The sequence below is a fragment of the Ambystoma mexicanum genome, chromosome 6q (genome assembly GCF_040938575.1).
Source record: "Ambystoma mexicanum isolate Mex_15411 chromosome 6q, UKY_AmexF1_1, whole genome shotgun sequence".
Classification (NCBI taxonomy): Eukaryota; Metazoa; Chordata; class Amphibia; order Caudata; family Ambystomatidae; genus Ambystoma; species Ambystoma mexicanum.
This window is the reverse complement of record NC_090937.1, coordinates 446891421-446911433: the sequence shown is the minus strand read 5'-3', so window position 1 is coordinate 446911433 and position 20013 is coordinate 446891421. Positions and strand designations below refer to the sequence as shown.

At 52.6% G+C, this 20013-nt stretch overlaps 1 protein-coding gene across 1 annotated transcript in view; it reads right to left on the bottom strand.

Annotated features, from left to right (window-relative positions):
* Positions 1 to 20013, bottom strand: part of PLAA (phospholipase A2 activating protein) — an 801260-nt gene that overhangs the window by 636795 nt on the left and 144452 nt on the right. The window lies entirely within an intron of this gene.

Genomic DNA, 20013 nt, shown 5'->3' with positions numbered 1-20013 from the left:
AGAGCAGATCGTCTCGGTAGGGAAGACGACGTGGAGGGCAGATGGACAAGTCGAGAAGGTCCGGGTACCACGTCCCCTGGGCCCACGCCAGAGCAGTGAGGATCATCCGGGAACCGAACCTCTAACCTCCGCAGTACTTGAGGGATGACGGGGACTGAAGGAAACACGTACAGCAGTGGGAATGACCACTCCACCACAAACGCGTCTCCTAAGGCTCCTTTTGGAGGAAATTCTTTCAAGCAGAACCTTTCGCACTTCCGGTTGACACTGGAGGCGAAGAGATCCACTTAAGGGGTCCCCCAAATGGCGAAGATCTCCAGGAGAATCTCCTGAGCCAGCTCCCACTCGTGAGAGATCGTGCTCTGCCTGCTCAGAGCGTCCGCCGTCTCGTTGTCGTCTCTGGCCAGATGAACAGCCTTGATCGAAACTTCCTGCTGGATGGCCCAGAACTCGAGCTGCATCGCCTCCCTGCACAGAGGAAGTGACCCTGCCCCCCCCCCTTTTCTTTGAGGTAGTGCATGGCCACTGTGTTGTCCGTTAGAATCAGGACACTCTTTCCTCGCACAGTCGGCAGAAAAGCCTTCAGGGCTAGCCTGACGGCCCTCAGCTCCAACAGATTGATATCCGACGGAGACCAACGACCGCTGACTGTCAACTCGTTGGCATGAGCTCCCCATCCCGTGAGGGATGCATCCGTCACGATCGTCACCTCCGGCCAGAATAGCCAAAACAGAGCCCTCTCATCAGATTGCCTTCGACGGCCCACCAGAGAAGGTCCTGGGCGACCGAGGGCAGCACCTGAACAGGATACGACATCCTGCCGGAGGACTGAGACCACTGGAGCTTGAGTGCCCATTGCAAAGATCTCATCCGCAACCTGGCCTCTGTCACCAGAAGAATGCAGGATGCCATGAGGCCGAGCAGTCTCAAGAACTCGGACGCTGGGAGAGTCTGGGCAAGTTGAAATTTGTGCACCATCTGCTGAATGTGAAGAGCCCTCACCTGGGGAGGAAAACACAGCCCCAGGGATGTGTCGAGCACTGCTCCGATGTACTGGAGCTGCTGTGTTGGCAGCAAATGGGACTTCTTTAAATTGAGGGAGAAGCCCAGCTTGTGAAGGGAGTGGCAGGTGACGGACAGATGATCCAGGTCTTGCTCGGGAGAGCTCCCCCTGATCAACCAATCGTCCAGGTAGGGGTAGACGTGAATCCCCCCCCCCCTTTCCTGAGATGCTCTGCCACCACCACCATGAGCTTGGTGAAAACCCTCGGGGTGGAGGTCAATCCGAACGGCAGGACCCGAAACTGAAAGTGCGAGTCGCCAACCGCGAACCTCAGGTACTCCTTGTGCTTGGGATGGATCAGCACATGGAAGTAAGCGTCCTTGAGGTCGAGAGACACCAACCAGTCCTGAAGTTCAAGGGCCTGGAGGACTTGAGAGAGAGTAACCATCTTGATGAGTTTGTTCAAACCGCGCAAGTCCATGATGGGTCTCAATCCCCAGTCTTTCTTCGAAATCAAAAAATAAGGGGAATACCATCCCTTGTTCCTCTCCGCTACAGGCACCAGTTCTATGGCGCCTTTCTCCAGCAGGGCTTGAATTTCCTGCGCAAGGAGCGGATCCGGACTCTTCAAAGAGAGGTTCCCAGGTGGATTGTCGCGAGGCCTCTGCCGAAAAGGAAGACAGTAGCCGTGGGTTATGATCTCCAGAACCCACACATCTGAAGTAATGGCACGTCACTCTACAAGATGTTGCGCCAGCCTTCCCCCAACCGGCGAACCATGGGACCTGGCCTCATGACTGAGTAGTAGCGGCTGCGGCATTGCCTGAGGGCAAAGAGGCAACTGCCAGAGCGGCCTTGGCACCTCGAGTACCCTGTTTTCCACCTCTGGCACTCTTACGGTGGCCTCTTTGACTGACAGCTCCTCTCGCTTTACTGGAGGACGAGTAATAGCGAAAGGAACCTCCCCTCCATTGTTGTGCCCTAGGACGAAAAGGTGGAGGTTGTCGAACTGCAGCACTCAACGACTTTGCTGCAGCTTTGGAGGTCTGCAACCTCTCAAGGCTCAGCCTTGCTGCCAAAAAGGTGTTCACCGTCAAAGGGCATGTTGAGGAGCCGGGACTGCACATCAGGAGCGAACCCAGACTTCAGCAACCACGCAAACCTGCGTATTATAGTGCTCGCCGCCATGGACCGGCTGACACAATCTGCCATGTCCAAACCCGACTGAACGGCCTCACACATGGCATCCTTGCCATCCTGAACCATAGCAAGGAAACCATCCCGTTCGTCCCCTTCGGGAATATGTTTAGCCGCTAATGCAACAGAGTTCCACAGAGTGTGTGTGTGAAACGAGACAAGGCACATACAGAGTTGGCCGCCTGAAGCGCCATACCCCCTGAAGAAAACACTTTCTTCACCCAGCCATCAAAACGTTTGTCGTCCCTCTCTGGAGGGATGGTAGGATACGACGCCTGCTTTGCCGGGGCCGTAGCCGCCTGCAATACCAAACTCTCCGGAGTGGGGTGCCTGGACAAGTTGCAGGGGTAGCTACTGGCTGGACGGTATTTTCGCGACAAAGACTTGCCCACTGCCGGGAGACTCTCCGGAGCAGTCCAAGCCGCGCCACCCTTCTCTGCAGAGCCATATGAAACGGCAGTACCGGGTCAGTGGGGGGACCAAGATAAAGGATGTCTGAGATCATCCTGAACAAACTCCCCTGGGGGAGCCGACCATTCCAAGTGCTCGGTGACCCGAGACATAAGGCGCCGGTACGAAGAATCGGTATGAGTGCCAGGCTCCGGCCTACAAAACTCCTCCGGAGAGGTGTCCAGTCCACTGGCATCATGCAGTGACTGCCTCAGGTCACCAAACTGGCTATGGCCCGAGAGAAGCTCACCTGGCACCGTAACCGGAACCAAGCCTTCATCAGAGCCTTCATCACCCTCTGAAATGTACTCCAGGCGGTGAGAGGAAGACACCTGGGGACCAAAGCTATGCCTGACCTTAGCCAGAGCCTTTCTAGGGGCTACCCCTGTGCCACGGGGCCCCTCCGACACCACCACCTCGAAAGGCATAGAGGGCGCCGAACGAGCCAGCGCCGAGAGAATCAGCATCGAGTGAATCGGCGTCGAGGTCAGCTGCGGCACCACCAGCATCGACGGCGTCGACACAGGCCTCAAAGCCGGAGCTCCGAGCGTGTCTCTCGACGACATAGGCGCAGACAGCGTCGACGACCCGCCTCAGAGGCGGAGCCTCGAGAGAGATCGTTGAAGACCTCGGCACCACAGGCGTCGACGTCTTCCTCGAAGATGGCACAGGATCACGTGGTCTCGAGCGTGTCGAGGACCGGGACCTGGAACGGGCATGGCGAGAACGGCTACCCTTGTCCGAGCGGGACCTCCCCCGCAAGCTGTGCCGACCACCCGAGCCCGAAGGCATACGAGCGGTGTCTCTCGACCGGTGCTGACCGACCCCACTCGGAGGCGCGGACGGACCGGTGCCCTGCGATTTGAGAATCGCCAACATTTTCTTCCCGAAGGGAGCCCATTCCTCCGGTGTCGCTTGCATGGTGGAATAAGCGACCCGCCGACGGGCGGAGTCCTCGGAAGAGGAAGGGGAAGGGGAAGGTGACCGATGCCGGCACTAAGAGGCATGGGAGTGGCGAGACCGACTCCTGGAAGGAGACCCACTGGACTTCCGACAATGACGCGGAGAGTCGCCTCTCGAGTCATCCGTCGAAAGCCCCGTAGACCTCGACTTCCGGGGCTTAGACACCTGACCTACCAACAACTTCTTGTGCTCCCGCAAGGCCTTGGCCGTGAGCGACTGGCAGTGGACACAGTCGTCCATATCGTGGGCCTCCCCGAGGCACCAGAGACAGGCGTCGTGCGAGTCCGTGACCGACATCTTGGACCCAGAGTCCCCGCATTTCTTGAAGCCCGTATGCGGGGTGGAAGACGAGGTAGACATCGTCGCGAACAAGCTTTTTTCACAAAAACCGAACAGGTTCAAAGAACCGAGAAGAATACAATAAACTCCAAATAGTCGAGGCGTACCGAGATTCACGAAGCGAACACGTTCCCGGGAAAGACGGAACTGAGGCTATGGGCATCGTGCGTCCTACTTATCACATCAAGTGACGTCGGCTGTCGGAGGAGGTCCTCGGGGACGGCGTATCGACGCAGGAGCCGAAAATTTTCCAAAGCAGCACAGCTGTGGACATTACCTGTCATAGATATGTAATACGTCAGAGGACCCAATCCCCTCAAATAATGTTCCAAAAAACTGGTCTACAGCCACAAAATCAAATAGCTGGTGCTTTGTTTAAGCTTCGGATGTGCTTTTAAGAAAGTGCAGAATGTTTGGAAGTACTCCAATGGAAGGTGCTGGGGGTGTGACATTTTACCGGACGCACATAGTCTAAAATGTAACTACTTGCTTAGATATTACAACCCTCTGGCTTTGCATAACGGGATATTGTACTGGAAGCAATCTAAGATTACGAATTGAATGCCGGACTTCAAAACAAACAACAAATGACGCCAACATTTACTTGACGTGTTGCCTACTGATGCAACTGACTAGAAGAAGTGGAAGTCCGAGATGTGAAGGCTAAACAATTACTGGATCATGGTTTAACACAGGGGCGGCAGACTGGCTGAGGAGTCTGTTGAAAATTAGAACTTCAGCACCCACAAACTTCTGACCATGAAGCATAGTATTGAAAGTGTCCTTTGATGTACACTACAGTCAGATTATTTGTCTAACTTGAGCAAGGTGTAGGATAAGGGTAATACATCAAAACAGAATTTTGCACTTACAATACATGAAATGACCATAAGTACATGGTCATGAATAGAAAAATGTACAACTATAATAGCTTCCAACAGAGTTTACGCTTCTTGAGCGGATAATTAAGCAAGTCCTGTACTAAAACATCAAATGAGCGTTTTTTGCTGAAACTAAAGTGATTCCTTTAGAAACCAAGCGTGAAGGTTGAGAGTCTTGAAATCTGGATGGAGAACCCAACCCTTCCGCCTCTTCTCCCGCCTCTTCCCCCCCTCTCTGTGGGGAAGACAGCGTGGAGGCCAGATGGACATTTGTAGAAGGTCCGGGTACCACGCCCTCCTGGCACAATCTGGAGCAATGCGGATCATGTGGAACCCGAACCTCTGCAACCTCCTTAGCACCCGAGGAATGACGGGTACCGACGGAAACGCATACAGTAGTGGAAATGACCAATCCACTACGAACGCGTCCCTTAAGGCTCCTCTCAGAGGAAATTCCCTTGAGCAAAACCTCTTGCAGTTCCGGTTGGCACCAGTCGCAAAACAGATCTACTTGAAGAGTTCCCCCAAAGGGCAAGGATCTCCTGAAGGACTTCCTGAGCCAACTCCCACTCGTGGGAGACCGTGCTCTGCCTGCTGAGAGCATCCGCCGCCGCATTTTCCTCTCCGGCTAGATGAACTGCCGAGAGCAAGATTCCTTGTTGTATTGCCCAAAACCAGAGCAGCATTGCCTCTCTGCACAACGGGAGTGACCCTACCCCCCCTTTTTTGTTGAGGTAATGCATGGCACTGTGTTGCCCGTCGTTATCAGGACACACTTCCTCCGCACAGACAGCAGAAAAGCCTTCAGGGCTAACGTGATGGCCGTCAGCTCCAAAAGGTTTATGTGGAGTTTGGACTCCGACGGAGACCAACGACCGCTGGTGTACAACTCGTTGGCGTGGGCTCCCCATCCTGTGAGGGAAGCATCCGTCACCACCATCACCTCCGGCCACGGTTGCCAAAAAGTCTCCCCCTTCATTAGATTCCCTTTGCTGGCCCACCACAGAAGACCCTGCGAGACCAAGAGTGGAATCTGAGCGGGACCTGACATTTTGCATGAGAATTGAGACCATTGCATCTTGAGAGCCCATTGAAGGGATCTCATCCTCATTCTGGCCACTGGCACCAGAAAAACGCAGTATGCCATGAGACTGAGCAACCTTAAGAATTCAAAAGGCAGAAGACTCTGGGCACGTTGAAAGGTGTTGACCAACTGTACAATGTGATGAGCCCTCACCTTGGGAGGCGAGCACTTCCCCAAGGAAGTGTCCAACACAGCCGCAATGTACTGGAGCTGTTGGGAAGGTGTTACAGGTGACTTCTTGAAATTGAGGGAGAAGCCCAGCTTGTGAAGGGAGCGGCAGTTGAGGCCAAGATGATTCAAAGCTTGTTGGGGAGAACGCACTCTGATCAGCCAGTCGTAGGGGTAGACGTGAAACCACCCCCTCCCCTCGCCTGAGATACGCTGGCACCACCACCATTAGCTTGGTGAAGACCCTCGGGCGGAGTTCAATCCAAATGGCAGGACCCGATACTGAAAGTGCAAGTTGCCAGCCGCAAACCTCAGGTATTTTCTGTGCTTTGGATGAATTGGCACATGAAAATAAAGCATCCTCTAGGTCCAGAGACACCAGCCAATCCTGAAGTCGAAGGGCCTGAAGGACTTTTGTCCTTCCTGAGGAACTTGTTCAACCAACGCAAGTCCAAGATGGGTCTCAGGCATCCATCTTTCTTTGGAATAAAAAAATATGGGGGAACACCATCCCTTGTTCCTCTCCGCCATAGGCATTAATTCTATAGCACCTTTCTCCAGCAGGATCATTATTTCGTGCACAAGGAGCAGATCCGGTAGCTTCAAAGAGAGATTCCCCGGTGGATTGTCGTGAGGCCGCTTTAGGAAGGGAAGGCAGTAGCCGTGGGCTATGGTTTCCAGAACCCACGCATCCGAAGAAATAGCTCGCCATTCTTCGAGATGCTGAGATAGTCTGCCCCCAACTGGTGAGCAATGGAACCTAGCCTCATAACTGTTTTGGAGCAGCTGTGGCAGCGCCTGAAGCCAAGGAGGCAGCTGCCTGAGCAGCTTTGGCACCTCCATTTGCCTGTCCACCACAGGTACCTTTATGGTGGCCCCTTTGATTAGTGGCTCCTCACGTTCTACCAAAAGAGGAGTAGTAACGAAAGGAACTCCACTGCTGTCCCCTAGGACGAAAAGGCGAAGGTTGACACACAGCTGCGCCCAAAGATTTAGCAGCAGCTTTGGAGGTCTGCAACCTCTCAAGGCTCTCGTCAGCCTTGCTGTCAAACAAATGAGAGCCATCAAAGGGCATGTTCAGATGATGGGCTTGCACATCCGCAGCAAAACCAGACTTCCACAACCATGCAAACCTGCGTATCACGGTGCTCGCAGCCATGGACCGGCAAACACCATCAGCCGTGTCTAACCCAGACTGAAGGGATTCGCACATGGCGTCCTTGCTATCCTACACAAGAGCAAGGAACCCATCCCTTTCTTCCCCCTCGGGAATATGCTCAGCTGCTAGAGACACAATTCCACAGTGTGTGTGAAAACCTTGCACAGGCACAGGTGGAGTTGGCAGACTTCAGCGCCATTCTCCCAGCTGGAAATACCTTGCGTGCCCAACCATCGAAGCAATTGTCGTCCCTATCAGGAGGGATGGTAGGGTACGCCGCCTGCCTCGAGGTGGCTGTGGCCGCCTGAACCACCAAATTCTCCGGAGTGGGGCGAGTGGATAGGTAGCCGGGGTTGCTACTGGATGGACAGTATTTCTTAGTTAACGACTTGACTGCCGGAAGAGATTCCGGGGTCTGCCAAGCAGCTGCCACCCTTTTCTGTAATGCCAAATGAAAAGGCAACACCGGGTCAGTGGACGGACCCTGATCTAAAATGTCCATCAGGTCATCCTGATTGAATTCAACTAGAGGGCTGGACCACCCCAAGTACTCTGTGACCCTCAACATCACTTCCTATAGGAGGATTCAACATTAGCCCCAGGCTCTGGCCTCCCAAACTCATCTCAAGAGATGTTTCTGGGCAGCTGGCATCATGCAACGACTGCCTCAAATACTCCAACTGACTGTCTTCAGAAAAGACCATGTTCGGAGCCTCAGGAGTTTCAACAGGCTCCAACTCCATAACCAACCTCTCCTCACCCTCAAATATCATGCAGAGAATGAAAAAAAACTCCTTCCTAGGCAAAGCCTCAACAGTCGCACTCGAAGGACAAGGTGCCAATCTCGACACCTTCCCAGATTTCGTCGGTATTCAATGTGGACGAAGAACGAGACCTGGATCAGGCACGCCCCTGGAGATTAACCTGAAACTAGTCCGAACGGGACCTCGACGGCTCCCGATGTTTATCGTGCCAAGTGCCCGGGCCCGAAGGTGCGCGAACATCGGAACCAAGACCGTTCCCTGGCGGCTTCTACCGAAGGCACGGACGGGACTGTGCCCTAGGATTGAAAAATCAACAGCATTTGCTCCCTGAAGGACTCCTATTCCTCAGGCGTCGAGGATTTAGTGGGACAAGCCACTTTCCTCACAGAGCCATCATCCGACAAGGACAGGGAAGGCTACCGGTGACGCCGCTTCCGGGGTGCCTAGAAGCGGACGAGTGGCGGGACCCACTCCGGGACCGAGATCACCTGGCTTTCCTTCGACGGTGAGAGTCACCCCTCGAATCGTCAGTGGAAACACCCCGTTGATTGTTTGGTTTTGCAGTGCCGACACCCGACCTACCTGCAATTTCCCCTTACGCTCCCGCAAGGCCTTGGCAGTCAACGACTGGCACTTCGAGCAGTCGTCGGTATCGTGGCTTTTGCCCAGACACCACAAACAGATACAGTGTGGGTCCGTGATGGACATCTCTTGGACTTACAGTCCAGACAGGTCTTAAAACCAGACCGCGGAGTCGGAGGGGTTGAAGACGAAGACATTTTTCGAAGAAGTCACACAAGGCGCGTCGAGTTCTCGAAGCAAACACGTTTGCGGAAAAAACGGAACTTAGGCTACAGGCGGCGTGCGTCCTACTTTTAACATCCGGTGACATCACCCTCGGCGGAGGCCCTCGAGGGACATCGAACCGACGCAGGACGCCCTCTGCCGAAAAGTTTTCGAAGCAGCACAGCTGTTGACATTACATGTCATAGATGTGGAATGCATCATACACGTGGAATAAGTTGGAGAACACAATCCATTCCAAACTGTATTTCTCCTCTAAACCAATCACTGTCCTCTGGATCATAGTGCCCCCATCCAATGACAGTCCTCTCCCTAAGCTCCACCCCTGGTGGCCGTCTTCAGATTTGGTAAGCACGTAAAGTGGCAGTATGAACCAAGAAGAGCAGCAGAGGGGAAGGCGGGAGGGTTCTCATGTGAAGCCATGCCAGACCCATGCTGGAGAACAATAGTTAAAGCTAAGTAACTTAAACCTTCTCCAGCATGGGGTCTGCCATGGATTCACATGCTCATGAATAACTATTACACAGCTTTACATATGCACAACCACGGGAGGTGGCAAGGCTTAACAGAAGCAATAAACACTCGAACAGACTCACCTAAAAAAAAAAATAATAAAGTTGCGTAGCACCGCTTGGCCAACTCAGGACGCCTCCCTAGAATCCCTGTCGACGCAGTAGAACCTTGTGAAGGTGTACATAGACCTCCAAGTAGCAGCCCTGCAGATGTCTAGCAGGGGGCACACCAGAGAGGAACACTGTCGTTGCTCTATGGTGTAGTGGGCCCTCTCGGCTGGCCTGGCAGCAGGCGGCTGGCCAGTCAATGACAGTGGATGATGCAGCCATAAAGCCTTTGACAAGGCCTTTCCCTGATTCACAGGTCCAAAGTTGACGAACAACTGCGAAATCTTCTGAAAATCCTTACGTGCCACGTAGAATTTCAAAGCACGAGCAACATTCAGCATAATGGTGGGGTGTGTACGGTCTTGAAGCGTGGAAAGACAAGTAAGGCTGCTTGCAAGACAGGGCCTGAATCTCCCCGACCTGCCTGGCTGAGGTGAGGTGATACCCACAAGGAAAGCAGTCTTCCACAAAAGAAACTTGAGCAGAGCTTGATGCATAGGTTCGAAGGGCGATCCCATGAGCTTAGTTCAAACTACATTGAGCTCCCATGCAGGGGAAGGGGCCTTAACCAGCAGGAAAGTCCTGAAGAGCCCCATAAGGAACTCCTTGACAAGCCAGTGAGACCACAGTGGATGTCTGGCCGGAGACCTGGTGTACCAGATGGCAGCAAGAGTCCTGCTCTGGCCAAGAAAATCAAGTATGGACAGCAGTAGCCTGATGGACGGGGCCAATGACAGGCGTATTGAATCCGGATACCAAATCTGCCTCAGCGATGAGTATCATCCCGCAGTGGCACTGTCCGAGTGTGCTGATCCCACATAGGAGTGGAAACTGGTGGAAACTGTATAGGAACTGTCGCTCCCACAGAAAAGATAATGCGCCCCCCTTCGCCGCCCACTCCTCGGTGGAGGGAACCTGCTGTGAACCGCTGGCACTTGGTGTTCGCTGCTGTCCCAGAGAGATCAATCTGGGGTCGTCCACATTCATCGAACAGTCAATCCACCTGGTCCTTGCGAAGCTAGTACTCATGGCACGAACGCATTTCCTTGCTGAGAAAGTCTGCAATTGCGTTCTTCACTCACGCCAGGTGAAACGGAACAAGGAACATGCCTTGACGAATGGCCCACTGCCACAAGTCCTGGACCTCCTTGGAGAGTGACGGAGACCGGATCTCCCCTATTTCCGGATGTAAGGTTGTGGTGTTGTCTGAAGATCCTCACCACCTTGTCCTTCAACGAAGGTAGAAAAGACTTGGAGGGCCCAGAATACAGCTGATGTTCCAGGACGTTGATGTCTAGGTCCTTTTCCTCTGGTTGTTAGAGGCCTCGGTAGTGCAACTCTTCGGTGTGGGCTCCCCATCCCTCTAGAGAGGCGTCTGTAATGACAGTCTCCTCGTAAGGAGGTACCTGAAACAGAGCTCCCTGGACAGGATGGTACCTGAAACAGAGCTCCCTGGACAGGATGCTGCCAAACACCCCACCAATGTATTGTCCAACGGAACTCTTGGTTGAGAGAGATTGCCGCGGTTGCGGAGAGGACTGCCGATCACCACAATCTGCAGGTGCCGCCGAAATATCTCACGTACCAGTTGGCGCTTTGGAACGCTTCGACTGGCCCATCAATGCGGAACCGGGGGTGGTGTACTTTGTGCAAGTTTCGTGTATGTCCCTGCCGCCGGGATGTACATTCCCCATAGCACGATTTTCTTCTTGCCTAGCGGGGCCGGGGACGGACGCCGTGGAGCGAGAGCGCTTGGATGTAAGGTCAATGGCGTCTGAAGTGGAGCTTCGGTCGTCGCTTATCTCACACTCAGCGGCGGGGAGCTACCCTCGGCCTGCGACATAGTGTAGGCTGCCCACCGCTTTACTCAACGCTCCTTAACAGTTTTAGGACGTAGGAGTTTACAGGCCTAAAAGGACGCCTCGTCGTCATTGAGGGGAAGACACTTATTGCACAGACGGTGCTGATCTTTCCATGGGAATTTTCCCTTACAGGCAGGGCAGAATCTAAATGGGTGTCCTGTCCATAGCTCAGGAATTTAAAAGCGACGACAGAACCAAAGGGACAAAGCGAGGGGAGAAGGAAAGACATTCTTGAAAAGAATAGAAACCCCCCTAGACCCCACTCTCCCTACTGCAAAGGGCAGCCAGAAGACCTGGCCATGCAGTCGGCAGCGCCGACCGGAGCACCAGCCTTCGAAGTTCTGTTCTTGGCTGTCTTCGGCAGTGGTTCAGGAATCAACTGTCGAGAAGGGGATGATAATATAAATGCGTCCGGAGTTCGGGAAATATAACAATATTGCAATTTGCTCTGCATTAGGCGACTAGCTAGCTGGGCGGAAAAAAACAACCTGAGGGAACCTCGACGCGTGAGGGATTTTGGGTACACTACACGTCACATTAGGGATAGTGTTACAGGCACGCCCAGGTCGACATCCCCTTTCGATCCTCAAAAGAAAAGATGCAATACTCCACGGTTACCACTAGATGTCGGACTATATGCACAGCATTTGATTCTAAGCAGATTAACAAGCATCAGAAATATTTTTCCGTATATCGGTGTGTTGTGTATTTTCTAGAGATAAGTGTATGGAGTAACTGTACCTTTGTCAGCCTGCTATTCCCTACTTGAGAGTCAAGCGTTGTTCATTCCATGTTACTTCGCTTTAAGAGGGGTTTGGCTTCCCTTTCTTGCCAGGTGTTATCCTCCCCTTAGGGATAGTGGAGGTACGTTCCTGAACAGAGGGGTGTACAGAAACTTCCATAACAGCATCCATTTTGTCTCAGAAGGTTTCACTTGGCAGACTTTCTCTTGGCTTACCACTTACCTGCACTTAAAAATGGACAATGTCGTTGTCCTTAAATCTATGTATGTCCACTTATGTATTATCCCCAGTGACTTTTCCATTCAATCCCCAACATAACCTAGTCAGAATGTCCCTCAAACTCACCCCCAGTGATGTCATTTAGGGGTCACCAGAGGTCGCAACTGCGACCTATGAGGTCTCCCTTGCGACCTCTTAAAAAAAAAAATATATTTTTTTTTGGTAATGCTAGCTCCTGGGCTGTGGCCCTCTACTTCTGGGTGGCTGGCTTTTTTGTTCAGGCACCTAAGAAAAATAAAAACAGGAGTGCCACAAGTCTAACACTTTCAGCACTGACCCTAACTAAAAAAGAATAGGAATACCAAATAATGTGTCTTTCTGGAATTCTATATAATAGTTGCTATGCTCATTAAATGTTCATTTCAGGCACACTTCAGGTGGTGAGTCACTGATTTAGTCTGTTCTTAAAGGCCTCACTCAACCTTTCATCCTTCTGAGGTCGATAAATGAGAACCAACACAGGTTGGGTGATATTGGATATATATTTTTTCTATATAATGCGCTTAATCGTAAGTGCTATATAATAACACATCATTTGGTCATGGACGTCTGCTTGCATACACAGTAAGTTTGTAATATGAGCCACTTCCTGTTTTGTCAATGGGTGAAATGTCGTGTTCCATCGCTACGCGCGATATCACTTCCGCTACCCCTGGCATTTTGGTGAAATGACGTCCCTGCGACACCCCATTGTAAGAAGCTCATTGCTGTACATTCTTTTGGGATGAAAAGAGCATTGTGCTCTATATATATATATAAATAGATTGTGTTGTGTCATTTTGCTTTGAAATGTACAGCCCTTCCAATTGCTAATGATGCGTTAGCCTTGCAGGGACACAGTTCGCACCAACGTATGTGTTGCAGTTCACCCAGTAAATGCTTTTTATTAACCTAATAAAGACTGAGCTTTATGGGCCTGTTGACGTGTAGAGTGTTCATTGGTCATTTGCCTGGAACTTTGTCTATCCATTAAAGTGGTACTATTATCAGATGTTCAACAACAATCAATAGGGCTGTGGAGCAAAAATCAGAATGTTACGACAGAGATGCACTGAGTTTTACTTAGATACATGTTTAATGACATATGTATTTTTTAATGAACTACAGTATTCCTAAATGATGTTGGGTGTTCTGGAAGAAGTTAGTAAATAAATCAGGAGAATACTCACCTCTGTGTCTAATACAATCCAGACTGCCCCATACCAACAATTCGGACTCCCTATACTAACTCGAATGAAAAGAACAAGTTACTCTCTTACCTGGTAACGTTCTTTCGATGGGATGGTCCGATGACGTATTCCATATCTATGACAGGTAATGTCCACAGCTGTGCGCTGCTTCGGAACATTTTCGGCGTCTGCGTCCTGCGTCGATGACGTTGATGCGCCATCCCCGAGGACCTCCTCCGACGGCCGACGTCACCCGATGTGATAAGTAGGACGCACGACACCCGTAGCCTCAGTTGTAGTTTTTTCCCTCAGAACGTGTGACACCAGTTTTCTGCCAGTCAGACGCACAAGGCCTTGCGGAACGCAAACTGCAATCGCATAAGAAATTCTGCAGCGGGGAAGGTAGGGAGGAGCGATATGGAATACGTCGTCGGACCATCCCATCGAAAGAACGTTACCAGGTAAGAGAGTAACTTGTTCTTCGAGGGGATTGGGTCCTCCGACGTATTCCATATCTATGACAGACTCCCAAAGCAGTACCAAGCAAGTAGGTGGGAAAAGAATTTGGAACACAAATTTAGCATGCCCAATCAAATTGCGGAATAAAGGACTGCCTTCCCAAAGGCCAGATCCTGCCCTCGGATGGAATAGAGGGAGTAGTGACGTACAAAAGTATGTACCGAAGCCCAGGTGGCTGCATCACAGATGTGACGAATAGGAACACCCCTCTGCAGGGCAGTAGACGCAGCCACTCCCCTGGTATAATGGGCCCGCAAGCCAGCCGGAGGGTCCTTACCCGCCAAGCGGTAACACTCGGAGATAGCTAAAATAATCCAACGAGACAAAGTCTGTTTCGTCACAGCTTGTCCCAAACGCTTTCCAGCGTAACCAATGAAGAGCTGATCGTCCACTCTGACCCGGGAAATGCGCGAAATATAAAAGCTCAACGCTCTCCTAGGATCAAGCCTATGGAGCCTCTCTTCTTCCTTACCAGGATGTGGAGGAGGATAGAACGCCGGAATAATAACCTTCTGGCTCAAATGAAATTCCGAAACCACCTTCGGAAGAAAGGAAGGACGAACTCTAAGAACAACCCTGTCCTTATGAAACACATTGAAGGGTGGCTTAACTGAAAGTGCCTGTAACTCACTCACTCTGCGAGCGGAAGTAACCGCAACCAAAAACACAGTTTTCAGAGTTAACAGTCTCAAAGGGCAAGAATGCAAAGGCTCAAACAGAGCACCCATAAGAAACTTAAGAACAAGGTTCAAATCCCAACCGGGCACCAGAAAAGGTGACGGAGGGAACCCATTAGTGAGCCCTTTCAAAAACTGAGAAATTAAAGGAATCTTAAAATAGAAACATTCTTCAGACGAGCGCTTAAATATGGACAGCGCCGCCAGGTAACCTTTAATGGTCCCCACTTGCAAGCCCCTGTGGGCTAAGGAAAGCAAAAAAGACAGAACCATGGGAATGTCACACTCAAAAGGATCCACATTCTTAACTCTGCATCAGTCGCAGAACTTCCGCCAACGGCAACGGTACAGAGACTTTGTTGCCGGCTGCCTGGCTGAGGGCAACACCTCCATCACGTCTTCAGGGAGGTCCCAATCCTTATACCTCAACGTTTCAGAAGCCAAGCGTGAAGGTTGAGGGATCTGACCTCTGGATGGAGAACCTGCCCCCCCCCCTCCCATGAGAGCAGATCGTCTCGGTAGGGAAGACGACGTGGAGGGCAGATGGACAAGTCGAGAAGGTCCGGGTACCACGTCCCCTGGGCCCACGCCAGAGCAGTGAGGATCATCCGGGAACCGAACCTCTAACCTCCGCAGTACTTGAGGGATGACGGGGACTGAAGGAAACACGTACAGCAGTGGGAATGACCACTCCACCACAAACGCGTCTCCTAAGGCTCCTTTTGGAGGAAATTCTTTCAAGCAGAACCTTTCGCACTTCCGGTTGACACTGGAGGCGAAGAGATCCACTTAAGGGGTCCCCCAAATGGCGAAGATCTCCAGGAGAATCTCCTGAGCCAGCTCCCACTCGTGAGAGATCGTGCTCTGCCTGCTCAGAGCGTCCGCCGTCTCGTTGTCGTCTCTGGCCAGATGAACAGCCTTGATCGAAACTTCCTGCTGGATGGCCCAGAACTCGAGCTGCATCGCCTCCCTGCACAGAGGAAGTGACCCTGCCCCCCCCCCCTTTTCTTTGAGGTAGTGCATGGCCACTGTGTTGTCCGTTAGAATCAGGACACTCTTTCCTCGCACAGTCGGCAGAAAAGCCTTCAGGGTTAGCCTGACGGCCCTCAGCTCCAACAGATTGATATCCGACGGAGACCAACGACCGCTGACTGTCAACTCGTTGGCATGAGCTCCCCATCCCGTGAGGGATGCATCCGTCACGATCGTCACCTCCGGCCAGAATAGCCAAAACAGAGCCCTCTCATCAGATTGCCTTCGACGGCCCACCAGAGAAGGTCCTGGGCGACCGAGGGCAGCACCTGAACAGGATACGACATCCTGCCGGAGGACTGAGACCACTGGAGCTTGAGTGCCCATTGCAAAGATCTCATCCGCAACCTGGCCTCTGTCACCAGAAGAATGCAGGATGCCATGAGGCCGAGCAGTCTCAAGAACTCGGACGCTGGGAGAGTCTGGGCAAGTTGAAATTTGTGCACCATCTGCTGAATGTGAAGAGCCCTCACCTGGGGAGGAAAACACAGCCCCAGGGATGTGTCTAGCACTGCTCCGATGTACTGGAGCTGCTGTGTTGGCAGCAAATGGGACTTCTTTAAATTGAGGGAGAAGCCCAGCTTGTGAAGGGAGTGGCAGGTGACGGACAGATGATCCAGGTCTTGCTCGGGAGAGCTCCCCCTGATCAACCAATCGTCCAGGTAGGGGTAGACGTGAATCCCCCCCCCTTTCCTGAGATGCTCTGCCACCACCACCATGAGCTTGGTGAAAACCCTCGGGGTGGAGGTCAATCCGAACGGCAGGACCCGAAACTGAAAGTGCGAGTCGCCAACCGCGAACCTCAGGTACTCCTTGTGCTTGGGATGGATCAGCACATGGAAGTAAGCGTCCTTGAGGTCGAGAGACACCAACCAGTCCTGAAGTTCAAGGGCCTGGAGGACTTGAGAGAGAGTAACCATCTTGATGAGTTTGTTCAAACCGCGCAAGTCCATGATGGGTCTCAATCCCCAGTCTTTCTTCGAAATCAAAAAATAAGGGGAATACCATCCCTTGTTCCTCTCCGCTACAGGCACCAGTTCTATGGTGCCTTTCTCCAGCAGGGCTTGAATTTCCTGCGCAAGGAGCGGATCCGGACTCTTCAAAGAGAGGTTCCCAGGTGGATTGTCGCGAGGCCTCTGCCGAAAAGGAAGACAGTAGCCGTGGGTTATGATCTCCAGAACCCACACATCTGAAGTAATGGCACGTCACTCTACAAGATGTTGCGCCAGCCTTCCCCCAACCGGCGAACCATGGGACCTGGCCTCATGACTGAGTAGTAGCGGCTGCGGCATTGCCTGAGGGCAAAGAGGCAACTGCCAGAGCGGCCTTGGCACCTCGAGTACCCTGTTTTCCACCTCTGGCACTCTTACGGTGGCCTCTTTGACTGACAGCTCCTCTCGCTTTACTGGAGGACGAGTAATAGCGAAAGGAACCTCCCCTCCATTGTTGTGCCCTAGGACGAAAAGGTGGAGGTTGTCGAACTGCAGCACTCAACGACTTTGCTGCAGCTTTGGAGGTCTGCAACCTCTCAAGGCTCAGCCTTGCTGCCAAAAAGGTGTTCACCGTCAAAGGGCATGTTGAGGAGCCGGGACTGCACATCAGGAGCGAACCCAGACTTCAGCAACCACGCAAACCTGCGTATTATAGTGCTCGCCGCCATGGACCGGCTGACACAATCTGCCATGTCCAAACCCGACTGAACGGCCTCACACATGGCATCCTTGCCATCCTGAACCATAGCAAGGAAACCATCCCGTTCGTCCCCTTCGGGAATATGTTTAGCCGCTAATGCAACAGAGTTCCACAGAGTGTGTGTGTGAAACGAGACAAGGCACATACAGAGTTGGCCGCCTGAAGCGCCATACCCCCTGAAGAAAACACTTTCTTCACCCAGCCATCAAAACGTTTGTCGTCCCTCTCTGGAGGGATGGTAGGATACGACGCCTGCTTTGCCGGGGCCGTAGCCGCCTGCACCACCAAACTCTCCGGAGTGGGGTGCCTGGACAAGTTGCAGGGGTAGCTACTGGCTGGACGGTATTTTCGTGACAAAGACTTGCCCACTGCCGGGAGACTCTCCGGAGCAGTCCAAGCCGCGCCACCCTTCTCTGCAGAGCCATATGAAACGGCAGTACCGGGTCAGTGGGGGGACCAAGATAAAGGATGTCTGAGATCATCCTGAACAAACTCCCCTGGGGGAGCCGACCATTCCAAGTGCTCGGTGACCCGAGACATAAGGCGCCGGTACGAAGAATCGGTATGAGTGCCAGGCTCCGGCCTACAAAACTCCTCCGGAGAGGTGTCCAGTCCACTGGCATCATGCAGTGACTGCCTCAGGTCACCAAACTGGCTATGGCCCGAGAGAAGCTCACCTGGCACCGTAACCGGAAGCAAGCCTTCATCAGAGCCTTCATCACCCTCTGAAATGTACTCCAGGCGGTGAGAGGAAGACACCTGGGGACCAAAGCTATGCCTGACCTTAGCCAGAGCCTTTCTAGGGGCTACCCCTGTGCCACGGGGCCCCTCCGACACCACCACCTCGAAAGGCATAGAGGGCGCCGAACGAGCCAGCGCCGAGAGAATCAGCATCGAGTGAATCGGCGTCGAGGTCAGCTGCGGCACCACCAGCATCAACGGCGTCGACACAGGCCTCAAAGCCGGAGCTCCGAGCGTGTCTCTCGACGACATAGGCGCAGACAGCGTCGACGACCCGCCTCAGAGGCGGAGCCTCGAGAGAGATCGTTGAAGACCTCAGCACCACAGGCGTCGACGTCTTCCTCGAAGATGGCACAGGATCACGTGGTCTCGAGCGTGTCGAGGACCGGGACCTGGAACGGGCATGGCGAGAACGGCTACCCTTGTCCGAGCGGGACCTCCCCCGCAAGCTGTGCCGACCACCCGAGCCCGAAGGCATACGAGCCGTGTCTCTCGACCGGTGCTGACCGACCCCACTCGGAGGCGCGGACGGACCGGTGCCCTGCGATTTGAGAATCGCCAACATTTTCTTCCCGAAGGGAGCCCATTCCTCTGGTGTCGCTTGCATGGTGGAATAAGCGACCCGCCGACGGGCGGAGTCCTCGGAAGAGGAAGGGGAAGGTGACCGATGCCGGCACTAAGAGGCATGGGAGTGGCGAGACCGACTCCTGGAAGGAGACCCACTGGACTTCCGACAATGACGCGGAGAGTCGCCTCTCGAGTCATCCGTCGAAAGCCCCGTAGACCTCGACTTCCGGGGCTTAGACACCTGACCTACCAACAACTTCTTGTGCTCCCGCAAGGCCTTGGCCGTGAGCGACTGGCAGTGGACACAGTCGTCCATATCGTGGGCCTCCCCGAGGCACCAGAGACAGGCGTCGTGCGAGTCCGTGACCGACATCTTGGACCCAGAGTCCCCGCATTTCTTGAAGCCCGTATGCGGGGTGGAAGACTAGGTAGACATCGTCGCGAACAGGCTTTTTTCACAAAAACCGAACAGGTTCAAAGAACCGAGAAGAATACAATAAACTCCAAATAGTCGAGGCGTACCGAGATTCACGAAGCGAACACGTTCCCAGGAAAGACAGAACTGAGGCTATGGGCATCGTGCGTCCTACTTATCACATCGAGTGACGTCGGCTGTCGGAGGAGGTCCTCGGGGACGGCGTATCGACGCAGGAGCCGAACATTTTCCAAAGCAGCACAGCTGTGGACATTACCTGTCATAGATATGTAATACGTCGGAGGACCCAATCCCCTCAAATAATGTTCCAAAAAACTGGTCTACAGCCACAAAATCAAATAGCTGGTGCTTTGTTTAAGCTTCGGATGTGCTTTTAAGAATGTGCAGAATGTTTGGAAGTACTCCAATGGAAGGTGCTGGGGGTGTGACATTTTACCGGACGCACATAGTCTAAAATGTAACTACTTTCTTAGATATTACAACCCTCTGGCTTTGCATAACGGGATATTGTACTGGAAGCAATCTAAGATTACGAATTGAATGCCGGACTTCAAAACAAACAACAAATGACACCAACATTTACTTGACGTGTTGCCTACTGATGCAACTGACTAGAAGAAGTGGAAGTCCGAGATGTGAAGGCTAAACAATTACTGGATCATGGTTTAACACAGGGGCGGCAGACTGGCTGAGGAGTCTGTTGAAAATTAGAACTTCAGCACCCACAAACTTCTGACCATGAAGCATAGTATTGAAAGTGTCCTTTGATGTACACTACAGTCAGATTATTTGTCTAACTTGAGCAAGGTGTAGGATAAGGGTAATACATCAAAACAGAATTTTGCACTTACAATACATGAAATG